This window comes from Mustelus asterias, chromosome 30 (genome assembly GCF_964213995.1).
Source record: "Mustelus asterias chromosome 30, sMusAst1.hap1.1, whole genome shotgun sequence".
NCBI classification, from domain to species: domain Eukaryota; kingdom Metazoa; phylum Chordata; class Chondrichthyes; order Carcharhiniformes; family Triakidae; genus Mustelus; species Mustelus asterias.
This window is the reverse complement of record NC_135830.1, coordinates 15,870,999-15,887,710: the sequence shown is the minus strand read 5'-3', so window position 1 is coordinate 15,887,710 and position 16,712 is coordinate 15,870,999. Positions and strand designations below refer to the sequence as shown.

The following is a 16,712-nucleotide window of genomic DNA, read 5'->3' as shown; positions in this document are numbered from 1 at the left end:
AGTCTCTTTCACTGTCTCAGTCTCTCTTTGTGCCTCTATCAACTTTCCATACTTTGCTCTTACTTCCCTCTATTCTCGCGCTGTTTGTGAAACCAAGATTCACTGGATTGATTGTTGTGATGAGGCAGTTGCCCTTGGAGGAGAGATTCATTGCTGTGACCATGTTCTCCCTGGGGTATGGAATAATGAAAAGTGATCCCATTGAAAAGTCTGGAAAGGTGAGACTGTTTGACAGTGTACATGCTGAGAGATTGTTTCCACCGCCCCTCTCCCCCAGCCCCCAACCCCGCAACACCCCCTCCACCCCCCACCCCCACTCCTCCCCCGCCTCTTGCTGGAGCCTGGAGCGCTTTGAACTGGGCTCACGTTATCCGGATGGTGTGTCAACCATTTAGGACTGAGTTGAGGAGACAATTCCGCACTCAGAGGCCATCGTCATACTGAACAGAAGGGATTACTGCAAAGAGGTGTACCGACAACTGAACAACGAGGAACACTACAGACAGTTACCCACAGATCCGACTAAAGAACACACCCGTCAACTCAGCACTCCGATCAAAACCTTTGATCCGGGCCTTCAGAGCACCCTCCGTGCTCTCATCCCACATACTCCCCGCGTTGGAGATCACTACTGCCTCCCAAAGATACACAAGGTAAAAACACCCGGCCGTCCCATCGTATCGGGCAATGGGACCCTGTGCGAGAACCTCTCTGGCTATGTCGAAGGCATCCTGAAACCCATGGTACAAAGAACCCCCAGCTTTGTCGCGACACGACGGTCTTCCTACAGAAACTCAACACACATGGAGCAGTTGAACCAGGAGCACTCCTCGTCACAATGTATGTCTCGGCACTCTACACCACCATCCCCCACGATGATGGCATTGCTGCAACGGCCTCAGTACTCAACGCCGAAAACTGCCAGTTTCCAGATGCAATTTTACAACTCATCCGCTTCATCCTGGACCACAATGTCTTCACCTTCAACAACAAGTTCTTCATCCAGACACACCGAACAGCCGTGGGGGCCAAATTCGCACCTCAATATGCCAACCTCTTCATGCACAGGTTCGACCAAGACGACTTCACTGCACAGTGCCTTCAATCGATGCTATACACTAGATACATCGATGACATTTTCTTCCTTTGGACTCGTGGTGAACAATCACTGAAACAACTATATGATGACATCAACAAGTTCCATCCCACCATCAGACTCACCATGGACTACTCTCCGGAATTGGTTGCATTCTTGGACACACGCATCTCCATTAAGGACGCTCACCTCAGCAAATCACTGTACCGCAAGCCCACAGATAACCTCACGATGCTCCACTCTCCAGCTTCCACCCTGAACACGTTAATCATAGAAAGAAACCCTACAGTACAGAAAGAGGCCATTCGGCCCATCGAGTCTGCACCGACCACAATCCCACCCAGGCCCTACCCCCATATCCCTACATATTTACCCACTAATCCCTCTAACCTATGCATCTCAGGACACTAAGGGCAATTTTTAGCATGGCCAATCGACATAACCCGCACATCTTTGGACTGTGGGAGGAAACCGGAGCACCGGAGGAAACCCACGCAGACGCGAGGAGAATGTGCAAACTCCACACAGACAGTGACCCAAGCCGGGAATCGAACCCAGGTCGCTGGAGCTGTGAAGCAGCAGTGCTAACCACTGTGCTACCGTGCCGCCATCCCATACGGACAAGCCCTCCGTACACACAGGATCTGCTCTGATGAGGAGGATCGCAACAGACACCTCCAGACGCTGAAAGATGCCCTCATAAGAACAGGATATGGCGCTCGACTCATCGATCGACAGTTCCGACGCGCCACAACGAAAAACCGCACCGACCTCCTCAGAAGACAAACATGGGACACGGTGGACAGAGTACCCTTCGTCGTCCAGTACTTCCCCGGAGCGGAGAAGCTACGGCATCTCCTCCGGAGCCTTCAACATGTCATTGATGAAGACGAACATCTCGCCACGGCCATCCCCACACCCCCACGTCTTGCCTTCAAACAACCGCACAACCTCAAACAGTCTATTGTCCGCAGCAAACTACCCAGCCTTCAGGAGAACAGTGACCATGACACCACACAACCCTGCCACAGCAACATCTGCAAGATGTGCCGGATCATCGACACGGATGCCATCATCGCACGTGAGAACAGTATCTATCAGGTACACAGTACCTACTCTTGCAACTCGGTCAACGTTGTCTACCTGATACGCTGCAGGAAAGGATGTCCCGAGGCATGGTACATTGGGGAAACCATGCAAACGCTACTACAACGGATGAATGAACACTGCTCGACAATCACCAGGCAAGACTGTTCTCTTCCTGTGGGGGAGCACTTCAGCGGTCACGGGCATTCAGCCTCTGATCTCCGGGTAAGCGTTCTCCAAGGCGGCCTTCACGACACACGACAGCGCAGAGTCGCTGAGCAGAAATGGATAGCCAAATTCCGCACACAAGAGGACGGCTTCAACCGGGATATTGGATTCATGTCACACTTTCGGTAACCCCCACAGCTTGCCTCCTGGACTTGCAGAATCTCACTGGCTCTCCTGTCTGGAGACAATACACATTTGTTTAACCTGTGCCTAATGCTCCCTCCACTCACATTGTCTGTATCTTTAAGACCTGGTTGGCTGTCAGGATTGGCATTCTAATCAGTATTCTGTCACTTGATTTTCTGTCTCTGTGTGCCTTGTTTGCGAGCAGATATCCACTCCATCTGACGAAGGGGCAGCGCTCCGAAAGCTAATGGCATTTGCTCCCAAATAAACCTGTTGGACTTTAACCTGGTGTTGTTAAAACTCTCAGTGTGTTTACCCCAGTCCAACGTCGGCATCTCCATATCAGGTAAAAAAAGGCCAGAGGAACAGCCATCGCTCGATAATATCTTGGGTGACCATCTCCAGAGGCCAGGGCAGCAAGTCAAAAAAACATTTGCCTCTGCAGCAGTTCTCCACCCCTGACAGATTAACATTCGCTTAAGAAAACTATCTAACTGAAGGATACGGAGTTAGAAAGACCTTACAGACCGCACAACTACTGCAGAACTCCAAAATCTTCTGAATCCCATCGAGGCTCTTTGTATAATTTCTCTGAGAGTGACTGAAATTCTGTTATTACAGTATTGGTAATGAATGTTCCTAGTATTATTTGAACAGCATTTCAGTCGAACCGTACCTTAATTAACATGTTTTACTTGTTTACTTAATGTTCTTGGTTATTTGAATAAACTAGCTTGTTGATTATTCACTCAAAGTGAGTGACAGGAATTTTTATCATTAATAAGCCTCTGAACGTTAATAAAAAACAGTTCGCAGTTTCACAAATAGTTTTTCCAGATTACGATGTGAGATAAAGGGGATGAGCCTATGTGTCATAACAGTATGGTAATCTACTGAATAACAGCAAGACTGACAAAGTTTGGACAATATTTCTCTGTTACAGAAGGGAACAAAGTAAATCTGTGTCGGGAATATAAGCAGAAACAGGAATAGCGGGAGTCCATTTGGCTCGGGGTGCTCTCAAACCTCCACACTTTCAATTGGCAGGTAAGTTTCCAGAACAAGTTTACTGCAGAAATAATACAGGAGTTTAAATTCAGGGCTTTCACTGCCTGGATTCAATTCAATTCCCAGTCTCGGTATTGTGCTAATTGTTGTAACTCACACTCAGTTGCTAGTTTAAAAAGAGCCATATTAGACTCAGAACCTTAACTCTCTGTCCGATTCACATTTGCTGCAATACCTGCTGAGAACTTCCAGCACTTTCTGTTTTTATTTTAACATGAATTATTAGCTTGATCATCCACATGAACACAATAAATCGGAGCAGGAGTAGACCACTCGGTCCATTGAGCGTGTTCCCGAAATTCAGTACCGTGATGGCTGATCTTGGGGTACAACTCAGTTTTTCACCAGCTCCCCATATCCCTGAATTCCCCGAGAGGCCAGAAACCTGTCTGTCCCAACCTTGAATGTATTCGATGATGGAGCATCCATAACTGTCTGGCATAAAGAATTTCAAAGATTCACAACCATTTCAGTGAAGTAATTTCGCCTTATCTTAGGCCGAAATGATCAGCCCATTTTCCTGAGACTGTACTGCCGTGGGTTAGATTTCCCGACGAGCAGAAGAAATCTCTCAGCCTCGACCCTGTCAAACCCAATCAGACTTGTGTAGGTTTAATGAAATCGCCTCTCATTCATGCAAACTCCAGAGATTTTCAGCCCAATTTACTCAGCCTCTCATCATACGACAACTCCATCATCCCAGGGATCATCTGCTGAACCTTATCTGCACCGTTTCCAACGTAAACATATCCTTTATTAAATGTGAATATCATATCTGCACAGAATATTCAACATGTGGTCTCAACAAAACCCTGTGCAACTTCAGCAACACCTCATTATACTTGGACTCCAGTCTGCCGTCAATAAACACCAAAATGCAATTTTCCTTCCAATCATTGCCTGCACCTACATGCCAGCTTTATGCATTCCTTGTACAAACGCATCTATTCTCTGCTCAATATCGACACTTACCTTTTTCAGCTCTTCAAATATGTCTCACTCTTTCTATTTTTTTTACGAAGAAGGAAATATCTATTCGCTTACCCAAGCGACAGCCGATCTGCGCCTCCACTCATCAAAGCTCCCTATTTTTACGAACTTTCTTCCCCTTTCCGACAGCTTCTATAAGCTAAACTTCGCCCATAGGCTCCAGCGAGAATTGAACTCGCGACCCCTGGTTTACAAGACCAGTGCTCTAACCACTGAGCTATGGAACCAAATGCTGCAACAAGCTTCCAGAAAGTGCAGCATTATCCGTGGATCGAGGACCAGGATCGGGTTTGAGGACGGAGATTTTTGATGAATGTGGAAATGTCTGAGGTGGAGAGCCAGAAGTTAAAAGATAGAAGTTGAAAGTGACATGATTTGACATGTGTATTAGAACATAGAACATAGAACAGTACAGCACAGAACAGGCCCTTCGGCCCACGATGTTGTGCCGACCTTCATCTGAAACCAAGATCAAGCTATCCCACTCCCTACCATCCTGGTGTGCTCCATGTGCCTATCCAATAACCGCTTAAATGTTCCTAAAGTGTCTGACTCCACTATCACTGCAGGCAGTCCATTCCACACCCCAACCACTCTCTGCGTGAAGAACCTACCTCTGATATCCTTCCTATATCTCCCACCATGAACCCTATAGTTATGCCCCCTCGTAATAGCTCCATCCACCCGAGGAAATAGTCTTTGAACGTTCACTCGATCTATCCCCTTCATCATTTTATAAACCTCTATTAAGTCTCCCCTCAATCTCCTCCGCTCCAAAGAGAACAGCCCCAGCTCCCTCAACCTTTCCTCATAAGACCGAAACTCCAAACCAGGCAGCATCCTGGTAAATCTCCTCTGCACTCTTTCCAGCGCTTCCACATCCTTCTAATAGTGAGGTGACCAGAACTGCACGCAATATTCCAAATGCGGTCTCACCAAGGTCCTGTACAGTTGCAGCATAACCCCACGACTCTTAAACTCCAACCCCCTGTTAATAAAAGCTAACACACTATATGCCTTCTTCACAGCTCTATCCACTTGAGTGGCAACCTTTAGAGATCTGTGGATATGGACCCCAAGATCTCTCTGTTCCTCCACAGTCTTCAGAACCCTACCTTTGACCCTGTAATCCACATTTAAATTAGTCCTACCAAAATGAATCACCTCACATTTATCAGGGTTAAACTCCATTTGCCATTTTTCAGCCCAGCTTTGCATCCTATCTATGTCTCTTTGCAGCCTACAACACCCCTCCACCTCATCCACTACTCCACCAATCTTGGTGTCATCAGCAAATTTACTGATCCACCCTTCAGCCCCCTCCTCTAAGTCATTAATAAAAATCACAAAGAGCAGAGGACCAAACACCGATCCCTGCGGCACTCCGCTAGCAACCTGCCTCCAGTCCGAAAATTTTCCATCCACCACCACCCTCTGTCTTCGATCAGACAGCCAGTTACCTATCCAATCGGCCAACTTTCCCTCTATCCCACACCTCCTTACTTTCATCATAAGCCGACCATGGGGGACCTTATCAAACGCCTTACTAAAATCCATGTATATGACATCAACCGCCCTACCTTCATCAACACACCTAGTTACCTCCTCAAAAAATTCTATCAAATTTGTGAGGCACGATTTGCCCTTCACAAATCCGTGCTGACTATCCCGGATTAATCCGCATCTTTCTAAATGGTCGTAAATCCCATCCCTAAGGACCTTTTCCATCAATTTACCAACCACCGAAGTCAGACTAACCGGTCTATAATTACCAGGGTCATTTCTATTCCCTTTCTTAAACAGAGGAACAACATTTGCCACTCTCCAGTCCTCTGGCACCATCCCCGTGGACAGCGAGGACCCAAAGATCAAAGCCAAAGGCTCTGCAATCTCATCCCTCGCCTCCCAAAGAATCCTAGGATACATTTCATCAGGCCCAGGGGACTTATCGACCTTCAGTTCATTCAAAACTGCCAATACATCCTCCCTCCGAACATCTATTTCCTCCAGCCTATTAGCCTGTCACACCTTCTCTTCCTGAAAAACATGGCCCCTCTCCTTGGTGAACACTGAAGAAAAGTATTCATTCATCACCTCGCCTATCTCTACTGATTCCATACACAAGTTCCCACCACTGTCCTTGACCGGCCCTAACCTCACCCTGGTCATTCTTTTATTCCTCACATAAGAGTAAAAAGCCTTGGGGTTTTCCTTGATCCGACCCGCCAAGGACTTCTCATGTCCCCTCCTAGCTCTCCTCAGCCCCTTTTTCAGCTCGTTCCTTGCTAACTTGTAACCCTCAGTCGAGCCATCTGAACCTTGTTTCCTCATCCCTACATAAGCTTCCCTCTTCCTTTTCACAAGACATTCCACCTCTTTTGTGAACCACGGTTCCCTCACTCGGCCATTTCCTCCCTGCCTGACAGGGACATACCTATCAAGGACACCCAGTATTTGTTCCTTGAAAAAGTTCCACTTTTCATCAGTGCCTTTCCCTGACAGTTTCTGTTCCCATCTTATGCCCCCTAATTCTTGCCGAATCGCATCATAATTACCTCTCCCCCAATTGTAAGCCTTGCCCTGCCGTCCGGCCCTATCCCTCTCCATTGCAATAACAAAAGACACCGAATTGTGGTCACTATCTCCAAAGTTCTCTCCCACAACCAAATCTAACACTTGGCCCGGTTCATTTCCCAGTACCAAATCCAATGTGGCCTCACCCCTTGTCAGCCTATCCACATATTGTGTCAGGAAACCCTCCTGCACACACTGCACAAAAAGTGCCCCATCCAAACTATTTGACCTACAAAGGTTCCAATCAATATTTGGAAAGTTAAAGTCCCCCATGACAACTACCCTGTGACCCCCACACGTATCCATAATCTGCTTAGCAATTTCTTCCTCCACATCTCTATTACTATTTGGGGGCCTATAGTAAACTCCTAGCAACGTGACCGCTCCTTTCCTGTTTCTAACTGCAGCCCATATTACCTCAGTGTGCATATCCCCCTCAAAGTGCTTTTCCGCAGCCGTTAAACTATCCTTGATTAACAATGCTACTCCTCCACCTCTTTTACCAGCTTCCCTACACTTACTGAAACATCTATACCCCGGAACGTCCAACAACCATTCCTGTCCTTGTTCTACCCACGTCTCCGTAATGGCCACAACATCGTAGTCCCAAGTAGCAATCCACGCCCCAAGTTCATCCACCTTGTTCCGGATGCTCCTTGCATTGAAGTAGACACACTTCAACCCATCTTCCTGTCTACCGGTACCCACCCTTGACCTTGATACCTTCCCCAATACCTCACCACCCTCAACACTGACTTCTGGACTACAACTCCTTTTCCCACTCCCCTGACAAATTAGTTTAAATCCCCCTGAAGAGCCGTAGCAAATTTCCCTCCCAGGATATTGGTGCCCCTCTGGTTCAGGTGCACCCCGTCCTGTTTGTAGAGGTCCCACCTTCCCCAGAACGTGTTCCAATTATCCACGTATCTGAAACCTTCTGTCCTGCACCATCCCTGCAACCACATGTTTAAGTGCACTCTCTCCCTGTTCCTCAACTCGCTATCACGTGGCACCGGTAGCGTACCAGAGATGACCACATGTTTTGTCTTTGTGTATGTACTTGACATGTATGTTGTGTGTGTCATGTGGTTCTTCTTCAGAGTTTATCGTCAATATTGCATCTCTGATTTTTCCATCTCTGATACAAGTTCATCCAGCTGGAAGATTTAGCTTGTTGTTCACTTCACGGACTCTGCTTTTATTAAATGAAGAAATGAACAAAAATGTACTCACTCCGTGACTGGGAATCCAAAACGCGTCACGGCGCCGACGCTGATCACTGGACCCTCAGTGACGCTGATGTGAGAATTTTGCAGGAGTTGATCATCTCTGCACCCATTGCTTCATTTCCAATAACTTTCAATTTAAAAAAAGTCACAATGAGGAATGACGGGAAGCGCTCATGACAGGATTTGAACCTCAGTTAGAAAATCCCAATACATCCCCTGGGCCGGGACTGCAGTCTCAATGTTTACAATCCTGCTGTTTATTTCGACAGACAACCATTCAACCGGTGTTCCCGTTTGTATTCTCTGTCGGAGCAGCTCCACTCCTCCCAGCTTTGACAAAGGGTCATCTGGACTCGAAATGCCAGCTTTCTTCACTCCTTACAGATGCTGGTGAGGTTTTCCAGCATTTTCTCTTTTTGTTTCCGATTCCAGAATCCACGATAATTTGCTCCACTCCTTCCGCAGTCGTTCCTTTACCTCAACAACTGTTTACATTGGTATGTCGCTCCTCTTTCTTCATGGCAAGAACGACACAGCACAAATTATTGCATTCAATCTGAAATGCTGGACTTCAACTGCAGGGACCAAAACGTAAGCCCATTCTGGCAGTGGCTGCAGTCGAACCAACAACTCTATCTTAACTGGACTTTCAGCCACTGCCTTAGATTACTCGGCTACGTTACCACGCCTGCAACTGTGTCCTTTACTGGTATCGCCAGTGAAATTATCAGCAAAGGAGCTGCGACAGTCCATCAGTTGGCTTGAGCCTGCTCCTTCACTGAATCAATTTATCCTGAACTCTGTAACAAGCAGGAATCACATCCAGTCAGAAACAGAATGAGCTGCAGTGAAGGACCAGCACCATTGAAACTGCCCTTAACCTTGTCTGGTTCCCAATATCCTGCCAGAAATGACAAAAAAAAACCTCCTGTTGAATTTGCTCACTCTTCACTTCAGGACACGAGGCGAGATTGTGTTTTATATGTTCCACCAGGCAATAACTGACATTTGTTTTTACGGTTTGGATGAGAGAAACAAATCTCCATTACCTGACCACCAATCCAAACAGCAGTGAAAGTGTCAAACTCTAACCACCAGACCAGCTGATTTTCGCCTGTTTTACAACTTGCTTTACACACACTGCATGTGTTGCTTTGCTTTTCGCGCCAGGCCAGACTACATTCACCACAAGCAAGTCTCTGTTGCAAAATGGCACTTTCTGTTTCCACCCCAGTGATACATTCAATCAGTGACAACATACAACAGGCATTCCACTTACAGTTATTAATTTCACTTCCGACTGTTCAAAACTGGAGAGAACCTTTTCCAAATATTTTCGTTGCAGAGTGAGGGGAAAGTTGAATAATTCAGTTTGTACGCCAAAATCTGACCTTTTTACCATCCAAATGTTACCTTACATCACCATCTCTATTGTCAGCGCTTTCCAGCCGATCACCATCTTTCTTGCTACTGTGTTCGTTCTTGACCTGTTGCACATGTGACATTTCCAGCTGTGATGTCGACTTGCAAAACTCACTCGGCTGATATTAGTAGATCTGCTTTCGATCAGATAGTAAATCAGGTTATTTTTTAATAGTTTGCCGCGAGCTATAAATAATCGTTTCCTGAGCGGGAATTGAAAACAAACAACACTGGGGAGTACTGAATACAACCCACTGGACTCCCAGAGTCACGGGTGAACTGTGTTTTTCAATATGACTTACCATATATCCCTGAATGTGTCCAGTTTGGATGGAACATAAGTGACTGCTTCAGCAAATGACAACACCGATTGTGCTTGCTGGGACATGAAATTGACAGTGAGTTGAAATACTCCCACAAGATGCTGAAGTGATCGTGGTATATAAAATTCTAAATAGGATTGAAGAAAGTAAAATCTTTTTTCTTATGCGCAATCGGGAACACCATGTCAAATGTATAGGTTGAGAGGTGATAGATTTAAAACTGAGATGAGGAGGAACTGCTTCTCACTGAGGGTCGTGAATTTGTGGAATGCATCGCCCCATAGCATGGTTGAGTCTGAATCATTAAATGATTTGGAGGAAGAGACAGACATATTCCTGATAATTAAAGGGATGAGGGGATATTGGAACAGGTAGGGAGGTGGATTTGAGAACAGGGAGAGATCAGTCATGAACTGATTGCATGACGGTTCAGGCTCGAAGCGCTGAATTTGCCCACTTCTGCTCCTAATTCTATGTTCCTACGTGTAACTTCCAATTTTCAAAACCCACCAACTCATCACTTTGGCTCCAATGTTATCTATGTACATTACATGCACAGGTTCCCCTTCATCCACACCACAACTGAGTCCATTAAGGGACTTAGGAATGGCCCCATTCTGTGGTGTAATTACTTTAAAATTCTTCGTTTCCCTCATTTAATCTCTCCTGATTTACACCCTCTTGTTATGCGGCTGGATAACACTTGTTTAAAACTTCCTACATTTCTAAAAATTCCCAGTTATTCCCAATGAAAGGTTATGGAGCTAAAATATAAGATTTGTTTTCCTGTGCACACAAGCTGTCTGGCTTTCTGAGTTTTTCCAGCATTTTCACCTTTCACTGCAGAAGTCTGAGCAGCTTTGGATGTCAATGGAAATATTTTCATTGAACAGCACTCTCAGCAGCGGCTCGTTGGACGAGAGGTATGACTCAGACCTGGCGAGTAAACATCTACAAACGTATCAGCGATCTCGGGTTCACATGCCGGGCTCGATCCCTCAATCAGCTGTTGTTTCGTATTGGACAAGTCATGGGATTTATACATGTATTTTCAGTGCAAACGGTGGGGTTTGGTTTGAGAACCTGAGCACACAGTGCAGGCAATCTATCAACACAACACTCACACAAGAAAATCAAGACATTAAGTGGTTAATACGCTTATGGCCATTCACTTTAACTCTGTTCACCAGTTTAGAGAACCCCATATTTGTTGGTTGAGACAGCTGGCTGCGTGATTATTGTTATTCATTCGTGGGTTGTGGATTTCTACCCCACTCGCTATTTCTGTTTTTAATTGTCTCGATATATCTCCCTCAGACTCTCTGTCTATGTTTTTATTACGTTGACATATTTTGCTCCTTGCTCTGTCCATTATTTCGCTGTCTGTGTGTAACCGAGGTTCACTGGATTGATTTCTGCGTTTCTCCTGCGAGGAGAGAATCAGTGGGATGAGTCTGTTCGGTCTGGAGTTTAGAATAATCAGAGGTGATCTTATTGAAAAGTCTGAAACTGGGAAACAGTTAGACAGTGTAAGTGTTGAGTTTCCTCCACCCCGAGATAAATTATTAAGAACAAAGAAAAATAAGGAGAATGATGTAAGAGGAGTTTGGAATATTTGGGAGAGGTGAAGCTAAGAATTGGAAGATGTGAATAATGTAATTAATGATTCAGAGGAATGGATAGGAAATTTGGGGATTCTGTCGGTGGATTCATTGTAAAGTTTGAAATCAGAACAAGCTGAAGACACCAGTTGGAAAAACCGTATTTGTCGCCATGCATTTTAGGTTATGGAAATGATTTGAATGCATGTGCCCGGCTAGCTCAGTCGGTAGAGCATGAGACTCTTAATCTCAGGGTCGTGGGTTCGAGCCCCACGTTGGGCGACATTGATTTTTAAACTTTCCCTCATTCTTGGGTGAATTCCAGATCTCCGTTCCTCCAGAAGTGTCACCGCTCAAACTGAGTCTTTCTGCTTTCTGCGTTGTTTATCTCACAGTTGTGGGTTTCTGACTGAAAACTGCCTCCAGCTCACTGGAAGGCGGGGAATTCAGCGCTGAACTCAGCGAGAGGTTTTGTTCTTATTTATTATGAGATTTAAACCCAGATCAGCGAGATTGTGTCAGTGGGAACAATAATCACCTCCATTGTAATTCAATCACTCCAGTCTTCCAACCGATCAAAAGACCGCTTGTTCTTTCCTCCTCTCCCTCTCTATTTTACTCGACTGTGTACTTGTTTGTAAACCATTCAATCACTACTTTTTTCCAGTTAGGGTCAAAAGTCAGCAACCTGAATCATTCACTCTCTTTCCCTCTCCACAGAAGCTGTTGAAGCCGATGAGTGCTTCCAACATTTTCTGTTTTGAGGTGGGATTCGCAGCAACGACAAAACCTAGTTTTCGATCACAGTGGTTCACTTTTCTCTGACTGAATCTTACCTGTTTGAACAGTTGAAAGGTTGAGGTTTTAAATATTAAGACACCAGAATGTGTCACCCTGTTTGACATGAAATGAAACAAAATGAGAATTAATCATTTCTTAAAATGCTGCTCATGCAATATATATTTCATTGTCAATGCCAGCATTTGTTGTCCATCCCTATTTCCCTCTGAACTGAGTATTTTGCTGGGCCATTTCAGAGGGCAGTTAAGAGTCAATCACATTGCCTTTCCTCTGGAGTCCCATGGAGGGCAGAAAGGAGAAGGATGAAGGAGAAGGCTCATTGTTCCACTGGAGCAAGCTGAGAGGGAGTGATTGGAGGCAGCAGTGCTGGTGAGAGATTAATTGAATTGTTTTTTTATTTAATTAGTCAGCTCAGTGTGTGTTTTTTTTTTTGGCCTTTACTTTTGCAGTAGAATTTTAAGTTTAAAGTGAAAACTGGAAGTGGGCTGCTAAGGAGTTTGGGAAGGGTTTTTTAAGCGCGTGAAGTATAAAAGGTAGGCTGCAGTATACAGCGGGCAGCGTCGGGAGCGGGCAGTGGAGTGTGTGGGAAGCAGAGTGTGAGCTATAAGGGCTTTGGCTCACAGGGCTTCGGCGAAGGCGAGGAAGGTTGTTTGTTTTTCTTCTGTTACACCCCCTTTTTTGTTTTATCTCCCAAAAACTAAAAAGGACATGGCTGGTATGAGTGGGAGGCCAGTATACTGCATTCGGTGTGGGATGTGGGAGTTCCTGGAGACAACTTGCCTCCCGGAAGTCCATATCTGTGCCAGATGTGTGGAACTGCAAGTCCTGAAGGATCGTGTAAGGGAGTTGGAGCTGAGGCTCGATGAACTCAATTTAGTTAGGGAAAATGAGAGATTAATAGATAAAAGTTATAGTCAGGTAGTGACACCAGGGTCTCGGAAGGAAGACACGTGGGTCACAGTTAGGAGGGGTAATAGTCAGAAGGGTGATGTGCCAGAAAGTACCCCAGTGGCAGTCTCCCATAAAAGAAAGGGATGGGCAACAGATGGGAGAAGGGAAGGGAGTGAGCAGTCTGTGGAGGGATCCCCAGTGGTTGTCCCCCTCCAAAATATGTATATTGTTTTGGATTCTGTGGAGGGGGATGACCCTCCAGGGGTAAGCAACGAGGACCAGATCGCCTCCACGGAGACAGGCTCAGGGGTCCGGAAGGGAAAGAAGGGGTTTAGGAGAGCGATAGTTGTGGGGGACGCAATGGTTAGAGGCACGGACAGTCGCTTCTGTGGGACTGAACGAGAATCCAGGATGGTAGTCTGCCTCCCTGGTGCCGGGGTACTGGATGTCTCCGAGAGGGTAGGAAGCATATTTAAAAAGGAAGGTAGTCAAACGGATGTGATTGTACACATTGGTGAAAATTATGTAGGTAGGAAGAGCAGGGGGGTCATACGAGAGAAATTCAGGGAGTTGGGTGCTAGGCTAAAAAGTAAGACCTCCAGTGTAGCAATCTTTGGATTGCTCCCGGTGTCTAGTGCAAGTGAGGCTCGGAACAGGGAGATTCTACAGTTGAACGCGTGGCTAAAGGACTGGTGCAAGAGGGAGGGTTTTAAATTCATAGATAACTGGGAAATCTTCAAGTCAGGATGGCAACTGTCCAGAAAGGATGGGTTACACCTCAACTGGAAGGGAGCAAATATCCTGGCTGGGAGTTTTGCTAGAGTGTTTCGGCAGGATTTAAACTAGTGTGGCAGGGGGGTGTGGAACAAAACAGTAGGTCAGTAAATACTGAGGCTGGGGTTGAGCTGCGGGCCAGGGCAAGGCTAGCGAAGAAGAGGAGCACTCTGGAGGAGGATGACCTGAGTGGGCCTGGAGGTCTGGAGTGCATCTGCTTCAATGCGAGGAGCGTAACGGGTAAAACAGACGAACTTAAGGCCTTAATGCTTGTGCGGAATTTGGATGTGGTTGCGGTGACGGAAACTTGGTTAAAAGAAGGACAGGACTGGCAGCTGAATATTCCGGGGTATAAGTGTTTTAGGCGAGACAGAGGAGGGGCTAAAAAAGGTGGGGGAGTAGCGATATTAGTTAAGGAGCATACTACCGCGGTGCAGAGGGTAGACAACTTAGAGGGGTCATGTACTGAGTCGCTGTGGGTGGAACTCAGAAACAGGAAGGGTGCAGTCACTATGCTGGGGGTGTACTACAGACCACCCAACAGCCCACGGGAAGTGGAGGAAAGGATATGTCAGGAGATTCTGGATAGGTGCAGAAAGAATAGGGTTGTTGTAGTGGGGGACTTTAATTTCCCTGGCACAGACTGGAAAGTGCTTAGAGCTGGGGGTCCGGACGGGGAGGAATTTGTAAAATGCGTACTGGAAGGTTCTTTGGAACAGTATGTAGATAGCCCGACTAGGGAGGGGGCTATACTGGACCTAGTTCTGGGAAATGAGCCCGGTCAGGTCGTCAACGTTTCGGTAGGGGAACATGTGGCAAATAGTGACCACAACTATGTTAACTTTAGGATAGTAATGGACAAGGATGAGTGCTGTCCTACGGGCAGGGTGCTAAATTGGGGGAAGGCTAACTATAGCCGGATGAGGCAGGAATTGGTGGATGTTGATTGGGAGAGGATGTTCGAGGGTAAGTCCGCGTCTGGCATGTGGGAGTCTTTTAAGGAACTATTGATAAGGCTGCAGGATAGGCATGTGCCTGTAAAAAGGAAAGATAGGAAAGGTAGGGTCGAGAGCCGTGGATAACCAGGGAAATTGAGGATCTGATTAAAATGAAAAGGGAGGCGTACGTTAAGTCCAGGCAACTGAAAACAGATGGAGCTCTGGAGGAATACAGAGAGAGTAGGAAAGAACTCAAACGGGGAGTTAGATGGGCAAAAAGAGGTCACGAGATGTTCTTGGCAGGCAGGATGAAGGAGAATCCTAAGGCATTCTATTCATACGTTAGGAACAAAAGAGTTGTCAGGGAGAAAATCGGACCTCTCAGGGACAAAGGAGGGGAATTATGCTTAGAACCCAAGGGAATAGGGGAGATCCTAAATGAATACTTTGCATCGGTATTCACGACGGAGAGGGGCGCGTTAACTGGGAGTGTCTCGGAGGGAGGTGTTGACCCGTTAGAGAAAATCTCCATTACGAGAGAGGTAGTGTTAGGTTTTTTAGGGAACATTAAAACTGACAAAGCACCAGGGCCTGATGGCATCTATCCTCGACTGCTCAGGGAGACGAGAGATGAAATTGCTGGGACTCTGACGGAAATCTTTGTCGCTTCTTTGGACACGGGTGAGGTCCCTGAGGATTGGAGGATAGCGAATGTGGTCCCGTTGTTTAAGAAGGGTAGCAGGGATAACCCAGGAAATTATAGGCCGGTGAGCTTGACGTCCGTGGTAGGGAAGTTGTTGGAGAGGATTCTTAGAGACAGCATGTATGTGCATTTAGAACGGAACAATCTCATTAGTGACAGACAGCATGGTTTTGTAAGAGGGAGGTCGTGCCTTACAAATTTGGTGGACTTTTTTGAGGAAGTGACAAAAACGGTTGATGAAGGAAGGGCCGTGGATGTCGTCTATATGGATTTCAGTAAGGCATTTGACAAAGTCCCACATGGCAGGTTGGTTAAGAAGGTTAAGGCTCATGGGATACAAGGAGAAGTGGCTAGATGGGTGGAGAACTGGCTTGGACATAGGAGACAGAGGGTAGTGGTCGAAGGGTCTTTTTCCGGCTGGAGGTCTGTGACCAGTGGTATTCCGCAGGGCTCTGTACTGGGACCTCTGCTATTTGTGATATATATAAATGATTTGGAAGAAGGTGTAACTGGTGTAATCAGCAAGTGTGCTGATGACACGAAGATGGCTGGAATTGCAGATAGCGAAGAGCATTGTCGGGCAATACAGCAGGATATAGATAGGCTGGAAAATTGGGCGCAGAGGTGGCAGATGGAGTTTAATCCGGATAAATGCGAAGTGATGCATTTTGGAAGAAATAATGTAGGGAGGAGTTATACAATAAATGGCAGAGTCATCAGGAGTATAGAAACACAGAGGGACCTAGGTGTGCAAGTCCACAAATCCTTGAAGGTGGCAACACAGGTGGAGAAGGTGGTGAAGAAGGCATATGGTATGCTTGCCTTTATAGGACGGGGTATAGAGTATAAAAGCTGGAGTCTG

At 46.3% G+C, this 16,712-nt stretch overlaps 1 protein-coding gene and 2 non-coding genes across 3 annotated transcripts in view; 2 read left to right on the top strand and 1 right to left on the bottom strand.

Annotated features, from left to right (window-relative positions):
* Positions 1-16,712, top strand: part of LOC144480793 (uncharacterized) — a 585,830-nt gene that overhangs the window by 77,189 nt on the left and 491,929 nt on the right. The window lies entirely within an intron of this gene.
* On the bottom strand, positions 4,749-4,821 carry trnat-ugu (transfer RNA threonine (anticodon UGU)). The gene has a single exon. It is a non-coding gene; the product is annotated as a tRNA-Thr (tRNA).
* On the top strand, positions 11,953-12,025 carry trnak-cuu (transfer RNA lysine (anticodon CUU)). Its single transcript has one exon. It is a non-coding gene; the product is annotated as a tRNA-Lys (tRNA).